Raw genomic sequence first — 20,289 nt, forward strand, 5'->3', positions numbered from 1 at the left:
TTTCTTTTGTGGCCATAGATGCAAAGAAAATATTAAAGTCACGTAATCCCTTTTCTTTCTTGCTTTCTAACGCGATACTATAACTTGAAGATCTGTGTGAAATACGATTGCAAGGATAAGTGGACTCTAATTGAACTGTGAAGTTGTAGAAGTAGCTTTTTAAATCAGTAAGTAAGATTTTACTTTGCACTTCTTCCTATTCTTTTGTGTCTTTTTAGAGATTTATATTCTTTATTTAAAAATATATATATTCCTTTTTATTGAGATCAACTGATATATTATAGATATATTTCATCAATTATTTCTGTGTATTGTTATAAATCATGATTTATTAACTACATTTATGTATGTGCGAGGAAACTATTAGTTTATTGTTCAGATGTTTCATTATGATATTCTGTAAATTAATTTCATATATTTGCAATATTATTAATTGTCAATATTTCGAGAAATAATTTTAATTTCTCCAATTTAATTGAACGAAAATTAAATATTAATATTTCTCGATATATGATAAAATAAAAATATGATAAATTCAATACCATATTAATTATGCAAATGTTATTCTTTAACCTTTCTTCTTTTTAAGAATATGAATCTGAAGAATATCAATTACTATAATATATCTTTATTTATATAATATAATAAAATCTTTATTTAATTAGTAATCAACTATTTCCTAATATTTTCTAAAATTTATCATATTTTTAAAAAATATTTTTCATATTTCGATAAAAAGTTACTACAACAATTTATTGCTACTTTATGTTTCTCTCGAATTTTTCAAAAATTAATCGATTATCCAATCGTGCCGAGGCACAGTAACTAGGCCATTTACGTCATATACAACTTCAAAAATAGGACAGTTCTCTAAATTTTAATTTTGAACAGACTTAACAAAGCTCTTGTTAAATCAGAATCGGTAATGTACGTGTTCACGGTGTTAATGTTCACGCCGACCTGTAAGCTACACGAACCCCCTTTTACCATTCTCAATATGCATCTCGTGACTGTCGATAAATGCAAATGGAAGAGATTTTTTTTTTGCCTCACTCTTGTTTTAGATACGATCACTATCCACCTTGCGAAACAATCGCATCGTGCTATGCGTTTTAGGATTCGTTTAATTGAATTTCACGGAGAACTGAATTCGCATTACGATCATTTAAACCATGTTTCTGCGCAATCAATTTGAATCAGATTGTATAGAATTAATGAACATTTTGCGTTCAACTATGTTCTCGATGAATTTAACGTGATCATTTCCCATTGCAAAGTGAATTTTTGTTAAATGATCGAGAAAGTTTCATCGTTTGTTTATAATAGAAACGAGGAATGCAAGAAATAAGAGAAAAATGTCACTGAAATATGCATGAAATTAAAATTCTTGGTTTATGGAAGATATTTCCAATATTCGTCGATAAATATTTTACCTTATATCATCGGAAAAATAATCATGTAATCTCAAAACTGTTATATAATATAATTACTTTGATACAATTTTATTCTCGTAATTATATCGTAATTATCCAAAATCCAAAATTTAAAATTCAATATGTAAAGTCTTTCAAAAATCTAAATTCTTTTTCTCTCTCTTTCTCTCTTTCAAAAATATATTTAATCCAATAATAAATTTTCTCATAATATTCTTTAATCTTTTTTCTACAATTTTGCCTCTTCTTACCATTTTCTTTCTAATGACCTGATTAAATATCCGACTAATAGTTTTATTTCAAAAACTTCTTGTAAATATATTTATGTTCAATAAAAGTACAACAATTTTGAACCTTATTTATTAAAAGATCGATCTTCCATTGTTTCTCCTCTTTCGCGGATAATTCAATTTATTTACCATTCACTGTCCTACAACTTCGTCTCTCATAAAACATATATTTCTGTTATACAGAAACAGGCCAGTTTTATGCACCTTCCGAGATTGCTCGTAAAAATTCCCTTTCATGTTTCACCGGAACGTATCTTCTCGATCTACGTAAGTAGATCGGCCAACTCTTCGAACAACTCGTCGAGCAAAATAATAAAAATGGATATTTGCACACCCGTTCACCTATAGACGATCGGGAACGGGTCCTATCTCGAGCCACAGACCACGTCGCTACAATTTTGCGATGCATTCCGCGTGTTACGTGCCCGGATCACTGATTTTTTCGATTGCCATCGAACAAGAAAGTCATGTCGATCGAAATTAGAACGTTCCACGGGATTTTATTTTATTACTTTTTATTATTATATCGATTTTCATCTTTTGTTCGATCGTTTCGTTAAATTATTATGAAATAAAAAGTTTAATTTCAAAGGAAATACATTAATCGATGTTATTCTTTGTACAAACTGAAAAGTTAATAAAAAATTATTATTTTAGGAGATATTTTAATTTCCAAAACTTTCTTTGTCTTTCGTATGATAAATTTCATAAAATTGAAGTTAAAATAACTTAATTTTTTACTGTAAATGTTTAATAGTTTTTTATAATAATAAGAATTTGTTTTTTTTCTATTCCATTTAACTTCTATATAATATCTATTTTTATAAAACGAATAATTTACGAATTATTTGAAATCATATTACGATATTATATTCATTTTGTATATAAATATAATTATTTTTAAATAGTAAATGAAAAGATGTAGAGATTAAATGATAAAAATTTTGATAAATGATCAGGATATTAATTAATTATATATATAAAGTAAATCATCTGATCAAGATATAAAGTAAATACTAATTAATTAATTTTAATGCCTTTCTTTTTATAGTTCTCTATTATCATACGAATATTCTTTATAACGTATTACTTTGTAATGGCTTTTAAGTCTGCTTTCTTTTAAACGTATGGTTATGGTATAGCATTTTTAGCTCCTGGCTTATAAGCTTTCGTTTTATTCCCCTTTCAACATTATTTTAAAATTGTATGATAATCAAGAATTTTACGTTTCGGATTGGAAATTCTATTTGATTATTTTTCTAATTTATTATTATAACACGATCATACATCATAATCATAGAACGACTAAATATATTTAAAAAAAAATTCTCAAATTAAAGATCATATAATTAAGAACAAAAAAAAGAAAGATTTTCAAATAATTATTTTCAGTTATGCTTCCTTTCATCCTATTTGATAAATAAATCAATAAAAATTTGTTTCTACCCTTAGAAAAAAATATAACTAATCTATACACATCTTTATCCATAAATTATACTATTATTCACATTTCTTGCTTATTTAGAATTCGAAAAATTTGTTTCTTCTTGCAAAATGTATGGTTTCAAAAGCAAAGCTGATAATTTCACAGTTTAACACACATAGATAAAGACGATAGGAAATTGAAGCTATCAATATGACGTTTCGCGATTTCGAGCGCAATGTATGTGGGATTGTTATAATCGAGAACAGTGGAGGTTAGTTGCTCTTCGTATAGCCTTTTAGACGCACACCTAAACCCGAGTCAAAGTTACGGTGTACTGTTAATAATTACATTAAATAGACATGCGGGGGCTGCAGCTCGCGCTTCCCTTGGGCCACCCTCCTGGAATTGAGTTTTTAATTAAACGCGCACCACTCATCGGTCAGCTCGTGGTCGGGATTAACGAATTTATTGGTAAATCGTGTTACGATGCGGACGTGAACATTCTATAATTAGACTTTCCATCTTTAGTGGCAGAATTTTATCGCATGATAATTCGAACGAAAAAAATTGCGAAATAATCGAATGAATAAATTGTAGAAATAAGAAAATGTATCACGATATAACACAGCATTGACGTTTCTTAAAATTTACAAGATTTTCTCTGGAAAAAATAAGTACAGATGGAAGATTGAATCTTTTTTTCAAATTGAATGATTTAAAGGAGCTAATCTTTTAGAATGAAAAAATTTGGGAACGAAGAGATGAAAAGAAATAGCCATATTATCTCTTATTCCTTTTTTTTTCTTTTTTAGTGAAACAATATATTACGTTTTCATTATTCGAATAATTCTATTCTTTTTAAAAATTGAAATATTCTGTCTAACATTTTCTTATTTTGAAATAAATATATTCGATAAAATATTTTAATTAAGAAAGATATAGTCTATCTAAATTCGCTTAGAAAATTGTTTTATTTGATCACAATATTCAAAGAGTTCGATAAAAAATTCGTAAAGAAGTTAATAATGCTTAATCATTCATCAATTTCACCATTATCAACTCATTATCGAACTTCGATTCGAACTTGCGGTTCCTCGAAATCCTTCGCATTCTATTTTAAATAGCCAAAGAAGAAACGTTTCATGTGTAAATATTAAATCCATGAAACGTTCGAACAAAACGGCATGAAATAAAGGAAACATCGAACACACGGGAAACGAAGGCACAAAGGGAAACAGGAACAATTTTACACTCGCCTTCTCATTGTGATCAATCGTTCACTGCTTCCGCTAGACCTTTGTTCGAGTTTCGTTTATCGAAGACCATTTTAAAAGGTTGGCCCTGCTCAATCCTGATGTCATTTAACGCAAGACAAAGTATAGACGGCCCGTATTTCCAGAAACCAGTTTCTGAAAAGGGAAACCTTGCGCCAACATTCAGAGTCTACGAGTTTGTAATTTATAGAAAGAATCACGTGGTAAGCGTTAGTTGCTAGTGTGATCGCTATTTTGTAAAAGAGAGAAATAACAATAAGTTGGTTCTGATTGTTTTATGTTTCATTGAAATATAAAAGAGATCGTTAAATTCAAAGATTAATTAGAAATATAATTTGATAGAATCTATCATCTAGAAGAAAAAGGAATATTTAATTAATTGGAAAAAAATTTACCTAATTTTAAATCATAATAATTTTTAAAAGATTAAGTAAGATTATAGAATCTTGACCTTTAAAATGTTTTTTTCATTTATCTCGATACGACTTCTGGTTCTCGAGATATCATCGTGTACAGATAAGGGTAATTTTTAATCGTCTCTATCTCTGTTTACTCGGATCTCTCGCTCGCACCTCCTTTCACTGACCTATTCCAAACTCCAGACAAACGACAGACATGATTCCTGAAAGTTGTGCGCATTTTTAGGAAAAAATCTAGGTCACTACATGGCGGATTATTCATATATATTGTCTTAAGTATTATAAATACTGAATTTCTATATCTTGGCAACCAATTAAGATATCAGAATAATTCAAAAACTGACTTCAATGACATAATTTCCTCTATTTTTTGAATATATTTTAATGAGATATATGTAATATATTTTCTGTATATTGATTAAATATTGAAATAAAAATGCGCAAACTAATCATGATTATGTCATTGATACTGTAAACTTTTATTTTATATTGAAATATAGAAAATTTTGATTAATATAATGTCAATTGCTATTTATACAATAATTTGTGACAACTTAATTTCAAAATATTATAATACAGAATTAGCCAGAATATGAAAATGTAAATACGTATATTGCATTAACTTTACATGTTAATTATCGATTTTTCATTTATAATTATTCGTTTTAGTAAAGTTTTCTCCTATTGATAAGCTTCTATAATATATCCTGTAATTTGCCCATACATAATTTTACATAATTTTCGTTAATGTATAAAATGACGTTCAAGCAATGAATTTTATAACAATTTAATAGCATCCTATTTATATCTTCAATTATTTTTTTCTTTATATTGATTGCCAATCAAAATTTATAATTATAAATAACATTATGTAATAAAAAATTATAATATTATTTATAATTAATAATAAATAATTCAAGTTCTTAAGAAATAATTTAGAAATTGTGTCAGTATTTTTTAGATTCTTAGCCCTTTTTTATATTGAAAACTATAAAATAAACATATTCAAAAAATTATAAAAAATAATAAAATAAAAACAGTATAACACACGTGGCCAAACAATAATTTTTTCTTTGCTTTTGGCTCATATATTTTTCACGGGCAGTTTTTCCGTTTCATTGGGAGAAAATGTCTCGTATTACTGGTAATAGCACCACATGACATATTGCCATTTTTCTTGAATATAACTGGAGATCAAGAATGATATTTCTTAGATTTCCATCACTTGTTACTCTGCTTCTTCTTTTTCTTCTTATAGAATTATCGATAGTTAATATTTTTTCTCTTCAAATATTTATCATTATTATAATTCAAGAAATTATGTAAATTAATTATCATTATTTCCTAATAATTCATTACATTGGAAAATTATTCATAAAATTAAATAATAAAAACTTTTGAAGTTATACTGATTACAAGAATTGTATTTTTAAATTATTCCAATGTAAATTATAATTAAGTTTAATTATTCTTTTATTAGTGTGATTTTTCTAAAACAATATATAGTATTAAGAAATATATAAGAACAAGTCTTGTTCAATTTTTATATAGTTAAATATAGCGTAATATTATTATTTTATATAAAATATTCTATTATCAATTAATCCATTCAATAGAGATTTTTTCTAACGACAAAATCTTGGACAATTTCCTAGAATTATATATCTACATACTATAATATGCATGCAAGTGTGGCACGTATGTTAGCTAAGAAATATGACGCAAGTTTAGCAAGGAAATTTTTCTCGAATGATGCGAACCATGCATTATATTTAAATGCGCTTAAAATTACCTACGTATATGTACATAATTTCAAAAATGAATGGGCTTGAACGCGGGAAGTGAATACAAATGAAAGTCTTTCCATAGGAAAAATAATTCTTTTTTAAAAGAATTTAAAATTTTCTTACATACTTTTCTTACTTATAATGGAATTTGAGTAACAAAAAGATCATTTTTTAATTATTTTGTCACAAAATATAATTACACGTATATAAATATTTTATTTTTTTTTCAGAAGTTCCCTTCAAGACATTTCTGCCCTAAACTATAATTTTAAATTTATTTATTTTACTTGAAAAAAATAATTTCTGAAATATCAATTAAAAAAACCTATAAAATTTCGAATCGATACATTCGACTAACTACTTCTAAAAGAAATTTCACGTTACGACTATATCTTATTTTATTAATTTTTACACAAATCTATGTCTTTAAATAAATAGATAAAGATAAAAAAAATAAAGAAAAAAGAATGATTATCACTAAGACATAGCAACATCTAATCTATTCTTCGATAAAAATCAAGAAACTTTTTCAAATTGTAAAAATCGATGAAAGTAATAGTTCAAATGATGAGTTTGTCGAGTAACTTTCGTCTTTTGAAACATCCTTTAGTTTGAGTAAGTTTGAGTTACTTGAGTAACTTCACTGACATGATCATATCAAAGTGATAACAAAAACTTGAAGCTAAGAGCATTAATCTAAATTAACTGAAAGATTCCAATGTCCTCTTATTTACTCAAGAATCGATATTTTATTATACTTCATACAACTTTTTATAATAATATTTTTTTATAATAAATCGTCGAAGATAGTTGCAGATTGTAAATTCTTCATCAAATCGTTTCGTTTTGCATAATGAATACTTTGAGCGCATCATTTTGATAGGATTGGGACCGTGTCAAAAACATTGGAAACTTAAACTAACTTGGATCGAATTGTTAAGTTATATTTGGATTAGTAGATTATTTATTTATGTACACACATTTTCATTCCTTCCGATGATAAACTTATAATTAAAATCTTTAATTAAATAGTTTTAACCGCGTAGATTTGTTTGATATTTAATATGAATCTTTGATTCTGATATAATACTTACATTGTATTTAATTTTATAAATAATATAATTAACATTATGTATATACCTCCAATTTTTAACTTTCTTTATTTTTTTAACTTTTAAGAAAAATTTAAATATTTTTTGAATATCATGATTTGAAAATAAGCTAAATAAAAATATAAAAATTTACAGTTCCTCTGTTTCCAGAAGATATTTATAAAAATATTTTTCTTTTTCAATATGTTTACGTTTGTTTCAAAGGGATTATTCCCATTGAAGTAAAAACAATCCACCTGTATTTTTCACCTATATCTTTATTTATTTGACTTATATCTTTATTTTCGTTAAAACGTTTTCTTTTATGAAATTTTATCAAAATTTATTTTTATATGTGTAATATTCCCTATATACAGGATGAAAGGAACAAAAGAGTGAAAGAGTTGCGCTTTTCCGTATCAAGTTCGATAAATTTAAATTTTCACGAAAAATATTTTCAATTGTGCATATCATCTAGGTTGGAATTGAAAATAAACAACGTTTGTAAAGCATCTCTGTTTCTACTTCAGTATCATCATCATTTTTCTTTTGACTTTTTTACTCGCCTTGCTTCGATAACGCCAGCTTGCAAGTAATTTCGATTTGTTCTATTGGCTTGACCGAAAGCCTATTTATTTTTTAATCTAACTCACATATACCGCCGTGTGCTAGCTTTATTCTGATGAACATGCAGTTTTCATTTCGTGGAAGCGCGGTTCATCGGTTCTCTTACGAGGCTTTTTTCGGTATCACGCTCAAAGAGAAATTTTTATTTTGATGGATTATATTCGAAGAATGATGCCAAACAGAGCAGATTATACGTGAAAAAATATTTAACATGCCATGTATTTCAAAAAGATTGTATTGTTTTCAAATCTTGTTGAATTCAACTTTAGATTTGAGTTAAAATGTTTCGCATGAATTTTTGAACATGTATGAAATAAACAAATTTTGAAAAATTTATAAAGAATATTTATTGATGATAAAGAAAATGTATATAATATAGAATGTCTTTCATTTTGGGAAAATTGAAATTAATGAATTGAAATGAATGAACATGAAATATAATTATAACTATAAAATTAATTTTATATTTATCTAATTTGTTAATACGAACAACAAATTTGCACATTGTATGATAATATATTTAATCATCTCTAAACAGATTAATATCGATAAAGCATAATTACGAAATGCCAGAATAACTCGAACAACGTGGTTTGCACTGTCTACCTATGTAATGCTATGTTACATCAACTTCTCGTATTTTAACGAAATAAATACAAATAATATTTTAACACAATAGAAACGTAAAAATTACGCACAAATAATTATAAAAGATAAAGTATCTTTAAATGCAAAATTTTTAGATAATTATTCATCGCAAAATTTACATTCCAACGAAGCATCGAAAAATTTCACGCTAAATTTATCGACGCGCAGATTGCTAAAAGTATACTCGACACATAAGTCACAACGTTCAGCTTTTACCGTCCCATATATCCTTGTTCCGCGCTTTTCACCACAAAATATTCTAAATCGCCACCAGTATCGTTTCACGGGACACGTTATTTTCACCCCTTCTCAACGATTTATCATCTAATCTCCATTCATTAAACGTCGTCGAAGTAATCGTTAAATCGCCCCTTTTGATTATACATTAAACGGTATTCTAATTAACCGACACGTTTCCCTCTCTCTCTCTCTCTCTCGTTACCGTGTACAAACGAGAAGGGATGCCGACAGAGTTGCAGTTGACAACTCTGGCCAACATTCACCCCCGATGGCGTGTTATCTTTTCAAGCCCGAATACCTGTTTAACCGTTTGTTGTTTTCAATTAGATTGTCGCGTGCCTCCCTGGATGCAATGCAACTGCACGCCTATAATTAATGAGTCTGAACGGGGTTAACTGGCCGCGTTAAATTTCACAGCAAAGCCGCGTCTACAATTTCGAACGTTGATCCTCACCCTGTAATCACGAATGCTCGTTCTTTCGCTCGACATTTACCACGAATAATGATTCTGAATTGTTTAATGAACATACGGCCCTACTTTTTGTGCTCTGTTTAAATAGTCGAAATATCCATCCTAATAAATATAATGCGTCGAAAAATTATCGTATTCAAATGAACTCATAAATATTTAGGAGCACAACTCTGTTATAAAAGCAGGTCTTAATTTTCTTTATTACGTATATACATTAGTATCCATTTTAATAATTCCGCAATTCTGTCTGATAGACATCTATTCAGATGAATCTTTGAACCGAAATTTGAGAGAAATAAGTATGAGTCTGTTAAAGAATCGACATCAAATTTCATTCAATAATTTATCTAATTGAAATTCACTTCGAAATAGATTTTAAAAATTAGTGACACTCTTTTATTTGATCACAAAAATATCCTCTTTAAAAATTCTTTCAAACATTTTCTTCCAAACCAAATTTAGCGAGATTCCGTATAATATCTAAGATAACGATCATACAGAGAAATCTTTCAGACTATCCTTTTCCCCGCATATTTTTCAACATTCCTACTACTTCCATTAGCAAACAAACGGGAACGAAAATAGAAGAAATGCATTTTTTTTTCCCCTCTCCACGCGATATTCGCAATACCATCCTGCGTTCTTTTTCTTCCCTTTTCGTCCATACTCGACAAGAGGCGTATCGCATGCTCTTTTCGCATTGCCCAAGGCGTATTATTTTTTCGCGCTCGGAATCTAAACCTCGGCCGGAAATTCTCGTGTTCGCCATTCGGTACGATGAAATCACGCGTGAGCCTCAGCAGTGCTGCTTCAACGACCGAAATTCCTGTATACCTAGTGATCTTGTGTGTATCAAAGGTAGCTATTCCGGATAAATCCAGGATGCATCGATCGAATGCATCTGGCGCGAGGCGGGGAAAATAAATTGTTTACGTCTTTGATTTCCCTCACGTAATAAAAGATGCACTGGAAACTCTAGAAAGCGAGATACGCCGCAGCCAAGTTTTGCGAATCGGATATCGCTTCGTTGAACTTTCTGAAAATTTAAATTTTCCCGCGAATTATTGAACTCAAGGTTGATATCGAGGTGTTATGTTTCGCATTACAAGGAAATGTGTGATGGTTTATTATCGTTTGATGGACCGAGTGAAACTTAAGATGCTTGAATGGCTAAAGATGTTCTATATTCTGATAATCGTTGTTTCAATAATATAGTTCTTGTTAGGAATTCTTGTAGAAATATTAATATTCATTCCTCGATTATATTCCTCTGAATTGATAAAATTTTTATTTCGTTTCATTTTATTTTTCCTTTAATGATAGTGATGCTTAATGTATTTTTTAATTATAAGAGATAATTTATTGTTACTGCAATAAATTATTTATTAGAAGAAATTGCAAAGTGGAATTTTTTAACTTTTAAAAGGATATTAATATATTCGTGGAAGATTGTTTTTAGAACATTAATTCTAGAGACTAAAATATTAACATTCTAAAAAAAGATTTGATAGATATTATAAGATCATCATTATACATCTAAACAAAATCTAATATTAACTATTTGTGCTTAAAATTTAACTAATATGAAACTATTTTCAATGCAAATTTTATTTTAAATCAAAAGATAATTTCATAGTACGTGACAGATATTCATGTCATGTGAAAGAAAAAATTTTCCATATGAATTTGCATATTTTGAATATTCCTATTAAACCAAGTTTCTTTTAAAAAATCGACACCTTTTTCTTTTCACAAAAATATCCGATCGAAATTTGATTATTTTAAAAGTTTTTTGCAAACGAAAAATGATTCTCGTTACAATTTTTTTCTTCATTATTATTTTTTAATGATGCTATCGACATATTTTTAAGTCAAAAAGCACGTGAAAATAGTCTCACACTGAAAGTAGTTTATTGGACGATCTATGAATCATAAAAAACTGGCTGGTGTCAACGTAAATATATAAAAGAAAAAAGTGAAAAAAATGAACTGCTTTTCACGATATATTCCTCAGCTTTTCAAACGAAATATGTTCAAGTTTAACGTGATTGGAAAATCGTTTCAATTACTTATCTATAATACTAAAATGTGTTCCCTAAATTTGCTCCTTAGCATATTTTAATTTGATGAAAAATTGAATTAAAGAAAGTAAGAAAACGTGTCACGAATGATGCGAGATGTTCGATAGAAAAATAAAAAATAATTATGAAAAAAATTTAAAATAAAAGAATCTTTAATAAATAAAACAAAATAGAATCTAATGAAAAAGATAACTTCATTTTTTTTAAAAATTATTAATTAAAATTCAATTAAAATTAATTATAGAAATGATCTTGTATTTATTTATATTTTGTAAAATAAATACAAGTAATTTCTTCGCTTGAAAAATATTCTTTATTATTGCTAATTTGATATCGTTTTTCCAATCATATTTAATTGTTCGATTTTAGTTTCGTGCATTTTTAAAAATAACATATTGTGATGTTCTCTACGCTTCACACATGAAATTACGAGAAATTAATTCAGAAATTTTTTCATAACTTTTTATATTTAAATTCAAATAAATTTGATATTAATCGCGGAAAATTGCAATGCCCAAAATGAAATTATTTTCTACATATTAGTTTTCAATAAATATTGGTCATTTTTTATCGGATTATATATATATAAACTTTTAAAAAATTTATAATTGATGTAATTTTTATCGAATTATTATCCTTCGTTCAATCGTAACATATCATATAATCCTTTACCTAATCCATAAGTCATGTATTATATACTCGGTCATCATAATTTGTCGCGATAATTTATTATTGTCCAAACAAAATAATTGTATGAATAATGCGATTGCTTATATGCATATTTAATTTTAAATTAAATATTCAAGCAATTATCGACATTGTTATCAGACTATTGCATGTATGGTATTTAATTGTTGTGGTATCGACCCTGAAGTGGGACGCTTGGACACGGATAAACAGTATCGAGAGTATTCATTATACGCAACCGCGTTACAGATCGATCGATGTCTATGTACCAACTATAGATTAGAAGGGATGATCAAGGTAACGCCAATCAAAGCCTATACAATATGTCATTTGGAAGTAAGCAACCCATCATGAACAATCCCAATTGATTACGGTCTTCTGCTCTGATCACTTGCGTGGTGTAATGTATATCGTGATTTTATTAATAATTAATTATATCTACGTGTGGAAAAATCAAGAATTTAAAATATTAAAATAATTATATTTTATACTGAATTTAGAAAAATTTCATTAATCGAATAAAATTAACGAAAAACTAATAATTAATTTGAATGAAAATTATAATATATTCTAAATATTTTACATTAAGTTAATTAAGTGGAATTATTCATGCTTGAAATGATTTTCATGATTATCTCGGACATCTAACCAAAATATAATATAATAAATTAAATTTAATGAATTAATATCATGATATTATAAGAAAATCTTTAAAATAAAGTATACATGTATACATATACATATATATACTTATATATGTAATTTTAATATATATTAAAAGAGAATCAGTATTTCAAAGCATCGTTAAAGCACACTTACACAACTGTGTCGCTCCACTAATATTTCATAATAATTTCGCATAAAACTCTTTTGCAGAACTTATTTTCTTATAGTTTGGAAGTGCTTTATCCGTTCCAACAATTTAACTTTTTTAAGTTTCCTGCATATATTGTCAATCTTTTCCATTCTTTAAAACTTTATTATTTGCAAACCAATATAATTTTCATTTCCAATGAAAATTATGGAATCAAATTGCTCAAAAAAATTAGTATAATTATCCATAGAAATTAATAAATTTTAAACTAATTAAATCCTGCAAACGCCGTTATATAAAGTCTGTAAAATTTTTTATTTTTTTATTTGTTATTCTATTTCAAATAATCAATGAAAACATTTCAATCAAAATAAATAATTTACGAAATGTATATTTTATCCGTGGTCTTTAGCTGATCTGATATTTCATTTTTAAATAATGAAACGAGATTTTAACAGTCGGCAAGTAATTCATTTGAAGAGAAAAATATTTGCCTGTGTGTATTTTCTCCATTTTAGTAAAGTGAAACCAAAAAAAAATAACATAATTTCATATATATCAAAGAATAAAAAATTTAATGAAATTATAATTTTAAATTATTCTTGTTAAAATTTCTTTATAATGAGTTTTTTAATAGAGTTTCGAGTTCTCGAATTAAGAATTAATCGTAACATTTTATAATTTCTATGAATACAAATACCAGATATAACTATCTCAATTATATTTCTATTTTTTGATTTGAAAAAAGAAAAAGAATATTGAATGCAATATTCCAAAAATTCAATAATCAATAAAAAATTTAAACTAGAATCGTTTCAAAAAGTTCTTTTGTAAAAAATCTATCAACGAACCTATTGACATCGATATCATTAATTTCTAATTAATAACAAAGTTGAGGTTAATAATTTATATATGTTATTATAACTATTATTTCCATTATTATTATCAATTTCAAGTACGAATATCAAATAAACAATTTAAATGATTCAATCCCGATCAATCCCGATCCCTTCATTTGTAATATCGATTCTGCTTAGATCGATGGCGCGAAATTTAATTACTCGATCAGTAAAGTAATATGCCCGACAATTGAATCCACGTGAAATCGATCCATCCGCGTTAGATCTTCAATTTCATGCGATTATACATCTTCCGGAAATCCTTGGATTTCGATTGCGCCCTTCACGTTGACACGTTTGTCAAACTCGACTCTATTCCTGTACAGGTTCGATGGAAATTGAACGGACGGCTTACGAGCTCCGTCCGCTGTACCCAGTCGTTTACATGCTAGACTGGGAATAAGATGGATCACCGATCGTGTAAACCATTATTCGACATTGCGTGGAATCGATTATCGAAATAATCATGGTCACGTCCACTGTCTCCGTCACGCGTGCGTTTCAGATAATCTTTTCGAATTATTGATTGAATTTCTAGACACGTTTCTCGCTAATATATCTGCCAATTATTAGAGAACATAATTGTTAGAAATTTATTATCCGTTTGTTTAATTTATATATCGTAACATTTTCACTCGAGCTATTCATTGCTATTTTTATCTATTCTTTATTATTTTGTTGTTATATCATCTTTTGAACATGCGCAATATAAAACTTTAAACGTCATAAATCATAAATACGCGTAAATATCTTTTGTGAGTGTTTGTGCATTCAATATCATTTTTGAATTGTAACTATGAAAAAAAGTATGAAAGAATCTGCTCAGGAATTCAAAAACTTTAGACTTCAAGATTAATGGTCCAGAATTCTGCACTCACATTCAAAATGATCTTTTGCTCATTTTTCGTCACTTTGCTCTCATATATAGATCTACAATATTTTTAGATGATCACGAAATATTCAAATACTAATAGTGGCCAATGTAGTTTAATTTTGATATTGTGTACAATTAATATTTTATTATTAATTGATATTAATGGTTATTAGTTCTAAACTAATACCAACAATATATGATACCTAATAATACCTAATACAATTTAAGTTGGTATTAATTTTAGTTGGTATTGTTTTTATTACCAGTTAATTAGTATCGATACTTATTGGCCATTAGGGGAATTTACAGTTTAATACAAGTTCCAAACTACCATCATACGATTACCTATTCATATATTAAAAGTATTTGACAACTTAACTTTAGTTATTATTCTCGTTATTAATATTATTAACTGACATCTACTATTACAATTTAAAATATTGCAGTTCGAACTATCATAATATTCATAATAATTTCAAATGATTATTCATTTAAAAATCATTCGTCACTAACTGCTAATGTAACTGAGCTATTTACAATAAAACTGGAATCAATAAATCAGTACGTCGTAAATTTCATTCCCAGTTTTAGAAATGTAGCTTTCTGACTTTTCTTTCTTTCACAAAACCTGCATAACTCTTATTGAAATCGACTTCGTTTCAAGAATCTAGGTAAACTAGCGAGGCTCGCGTGTCATAGGATCGACCAATTCACGCTGGAATCATTTTTCAGAACGCTACGTGACATTAAATTTTGTCGACTTCCTTCAAGAGGATGCGAGAGAAATATAAGGCAAGATTGTAATGACTGACACTTTGCAATGACGCGAGAGAACATAGCTTTCTCGATTCGTATCGTTTGAATTTATCAAGAACAGTCGTGGTGTATTTGGTAATTTTAAATAAAACCTATCGATTCCAATTGTATTATAAATTCCGTTCCATTTAAAAAGATTTTAGATCATCAATTACTATCATATATATAGCTTATTCGTAAATATTGTATATTTTTTTTTTTTACTTTTAGAGAAAAATAGGTTTAAAGATTAATAATAAAATTGATTCACGAATATAAAATAATTAAAATATTATTTTTAATAAATGCAATCTTTTATAAAGTCAAGAATTATTTTGTTGCATATGAGAATTCAAATTTTATAAAAAAATAAATATATAATATTTGTACAATAAACCATCAATAAGGAATAAATTAAAGATGTAAAATAAAATATTAAAATTATCCGATAAAAGTTTTCATTTGCAAATTTAAGATATGACTTCATTAACCCTTTTAATTCTATAGATCCCTTATATATATATTCATATCTACATACGTATATACATATATATATATAGGATATTATCGTATTCATATGCTAAGCTCGAAAAATCGCAAGTCAGCTCTATGAACGAAAATATAGCTTAATCTTTTACCCCCTTTTCATTTTTGTAATTAATCGACTTTTTGAAATGCCCTTTAGTGAGACTTTGTAATTTATCAAAATTAACAATTTCTTTCTTAATTACGAAACGTTTGTTATTTATAAAATATGATTTAAAAAAAAAAAAAAACAAATTCAAATAGATCTCTTTTCCGATTAAAAATTTATATTCAGAAAAAGAAAAAAACCGGTCAACGAATCTTTAAAGATAAAAATCCGACGTTAATCGGTCGCAAGAGAAAGTTCTTCATGCATAAAATCGTTCAAAAAAAAAAAAAGGGCGCAAGAGAGTAGCGTAAGAAGGTACGACTCTCGACGAAGAGGCGCAGACCTATTCTCAGAGCGGTAACCTCGAACCTCGTGAGCGAGCGTCGTACCTTTGTTAAAGGGACAATTAACATTCTGTATAAAATGTTAAGCTGGTGAAGTCGTGCAACGATGTGTCTGATGAATACTAAGAAAACGCTGAACGATTCACGGTCTGTAACATACTCTTGATTTACATTTATCTAACCAAAAAGCAGAGTCTGGTCCTATCTTTCCGTTTTCCGCTTCCATGTTTATGCGACAAATTGCTTCTGGACCGGTCTGAAATGGAATTCTGTTTGCGGATGTTCTCGAATCAACGCGAGAAACTTTATATCTCGAGGATACTGCCATTATCGGGGAAGAGGAAATTGTCGGTTTTGTTTTTAGGAAACTTTGCCCAAAAGTCTATCCAAATCTAATTCCACGGTGATCTCGCACGAACGTGGAGGAAGATTGAATTCAGTGGTGTGCGCACGTATCGAACAAAAATGTTCGTCGCTATTCGTTCGGACGGAGGAATTTTAATGAAATTGCTTTCCGGAATAAATCGATTTTAATGAATCTGAACATCGAAGTTTCTTCCTAGCTTTGATGAACGTTAATTCTCAGACCGCGAATTCGCGCGAATAATCAAGATATCCGTATTCGATATCACCTATGCAAAGGTTTGTATCGATTATCGAACGACCCGGCCTATGCTTACAATGGACTTTTATGGGCCGCCGATAGACCCGCCATTCATAATAACATGCTTCTGCCTCCGATGACTTCCTTCTGTACGCTTTCTCGGTGATAAGACAAAGAGCTGGTTGCAAGCTCGGCATACTTTGTTCCGTTCTTCTATCTTAGTCTTTTTGTAAGTTGCAAGTTGGAGTATTGGAAAATATATTTTCGATAAAAAAAATAAGTTTAAGCGATGTTAACTGATCATTTGATTATAAAAAATTTTCGTTAAATTTAAAAAAATTTTAATTGAGGTTAATAGCTTCAAATTAAAAGCTTAAAGATCGTAACTTAATTTTTGTTTGAATTATTTAAAAAAGTTTGAAATTTGAAAATTTACATTTTCCTTTCTTGGCAATGATGAATATTTATAAGGAAGTAATAATAAAATGAATTAATATTAATATTGTTTTTTCAAAATGATAATTCTATCTACAAATTTGTATCAATCTTGAAAGAAATCCATCAAATCAAGTTGAAACAATTTAAAACTATTAATTATTAAATTTGAAATCTCCTTTCAATCCAAAAAAAAACTATTTCTTCAAACTTGCAACTTATTCTCCTTCATAGCGCATTCACACCAATAAAATTTTCTCCAACTTACTTACACCAAAAGAATATTCAATCTCGGGGACAAAATCAAGGAAAACGTACAAAAGAAAATTTGAAATCAAATAGTCGCTCCAACTTCTCCATCAGAGAAGTCCTCTATACAGCCATATCACTTTGGACAATCGAAACTTTCCTTATTGCTCGAGAAGATTATTATGAAAATCTCGACGCGAAAAGTCCCTGTGGTGAACAAGTACGTATCCAATTTACGTGACACGTGTCCATGGGGATACTCTTGATTCGAGTTTCAACAGGGCAAAGGATTAAATTTACAGTCGACTGCCGCCATGGATTCATTGAATGCAATCCTGGTTGATGGCGCGCTCTTTGACGAGGTAGTGAGTTTTTGATGGGACGGTCGGTCGTTAGACGAGTTTTCGAGGTTTTTATTTATGTTGGCGCGTGCTCACGAACCGCATCAACGTTCGCCACGTCTTTCCGCCTGTTTCTGAATACGTCCACCACATACGTCATAATTATCACGAGTTAAGATGAACATTTTTCCTTTCTCTCTTTCTCTCTCCTACCAGACACCGTTCAGGAAACTAATTAGCTACCGCATAACGAGCGCCCCACGAACAAAAAGAAGTCACGTAATTAGTCGCGGCTAAGAACTCGAGTTGCTATCGATTCTCAGATGAAAGATGCACGGACACTGGACGAATATCGTAACACGTGTATTAAATATATACGAAGATCGTTACGGATATACAGGATTTTCTACACATAAGAGACATTTTGATTGATGGTTTAAATGATATCGATTTTCGAATGAAAGATATGTAAAAACTGTACGAATATTTTCAAATACTCCATTGAGAGATCGATTTAAAAGAAAAAAAATGTTTTTAACTATCGAAAAATCAATCTGTAAAATAAGTCTTCTAAAATAATTTAATAATATCTAAATTATATGAACCAAATAATTTTAAAACATATTTATATTAAATTATTAATATATAAAATCAATATATATATTCTATAATCAATTATGTTTGAACAATTAGAACGTCCAATATTATTTTACACATCATAGCAAGAAAATTTTATTTGTCGACAAACTGCATTAATAAAAGAAAAGAAAATTTCTCAATGAAAGAAAGAATTCCTATCAAATCTTTTAATCTTTGAACTTGTTTTTAACATCAGAATTTTCTAAACGAACACGATAAGATATCCCATCTTTAAAATTTCTCAAGTTTACCGCGCAAACAAACTTCCTCATGAATGAAAACTTCGAATTTCCCTACCAGCTTGTTGAATTATATTCATCCTATTAATTCACGAAAGGAAAGCACGTGTTAACGTTTAAACTTAGCGCACGTAAAGAACAATGAAAACTCTCTGGAAGAAAAAACTTTCTATCCTATTTCTCAACCAACTAGACACAATGGATCCTCCAAACACGCGAAACTTTCGTAGTCACAAAACAATTCTCGAATAAACAAAATTACAATGCAATCCAAAACATGCAAATACACAAGTGAATTTTTTTTTTTTTATTTCTTTCTTAAAAACTTACCGAAAATAATTCACTGTTCACGTTTCCAAATATTCTGTCACAATATCGTGAAGACGATATATGTTCCTTAAACACAACAACATAACTCACAACTCGTGCACCACGGTCGGCTGCCGACTGACTGCTTTCAGTTTGAAAGCTCGCAAGTCTTAGGAGCGACCTCTGCCACCACCACGTGCTTTCCATGGATCCGCCGTCAACAGCGCTGCGACCGGTGATCCTACGAACCTCTCATTGTCCTGGAAAATCTTCGTAAGCTCCAGTTTTCTGTGCCGCAACATTCGATCCAAGCAGCTTGATATCAGTCCAATGATTAACGCGCCTGTTGGAAACTACAAATAAAAGAGGGCTTTGTCGTTGCAGCCATGATAATCCGTTTGCAGTTGCAAGTTGTATTCATCGCGGCAACGTATAGCAATTTACGACTAACACTATGTACACTTATTTATTTTTTTCTTTGATTCTTTGACTCTGTGTTAATCGAGTTTCTTTTATATTTAAAGTTCTTATGTACATTGGATATTGAATTTTTAATGAATGAAATTGAAAAGAAAAAAGAAAATTTTGTATCGTTTTGATGAATTATAATGCGTGTAATATTTTAATACCCGAGATAT

The 20,289-nt window shown here is 28.7% G+C and overlaps 1 protein-coding gene across 2 annotated transcripts in view; it reads right to left on the reverse strand.

Moving 5' to 3' along the window:
- The window catches only part of LOC409701 (zwei Ig domain protein zig-8), an 83,822-nt gene extending 64,004 nt beyond the window's left edge, over positions 1–19,818 (reverse strand). The window contains exon 1 of one of the 2 annotated variants that reach the window (XM_006568491.3): positions 19,673–19,814. The gene's annotated coding sequence lies outside the window, so the exon portion shown is untranslated. Of the gene's footprint in view, positions 1–19,672 lie in introns of both variants that reach the window. The other variant, XM_393199.6, reaches the window with a different exon arrangement.
- Positions 19,819–20,289: the final 471 nt, after the last annotated feature.

This window comes from Apis mellifera, linkage group LG1 (assembly GCF_003254395.2).
Source record: "Apis mellifera strain DH4 linkage group LG1, Amel_HAv3.1, whole genome shotgun sequence".
Classification (NCBI taxonomy): domain Eukaryota; kingdom Metazoa; phylum Arthropoda; class Insecta; order Hymenoptera; family Apidae; genus Apis; species Apis mellifera.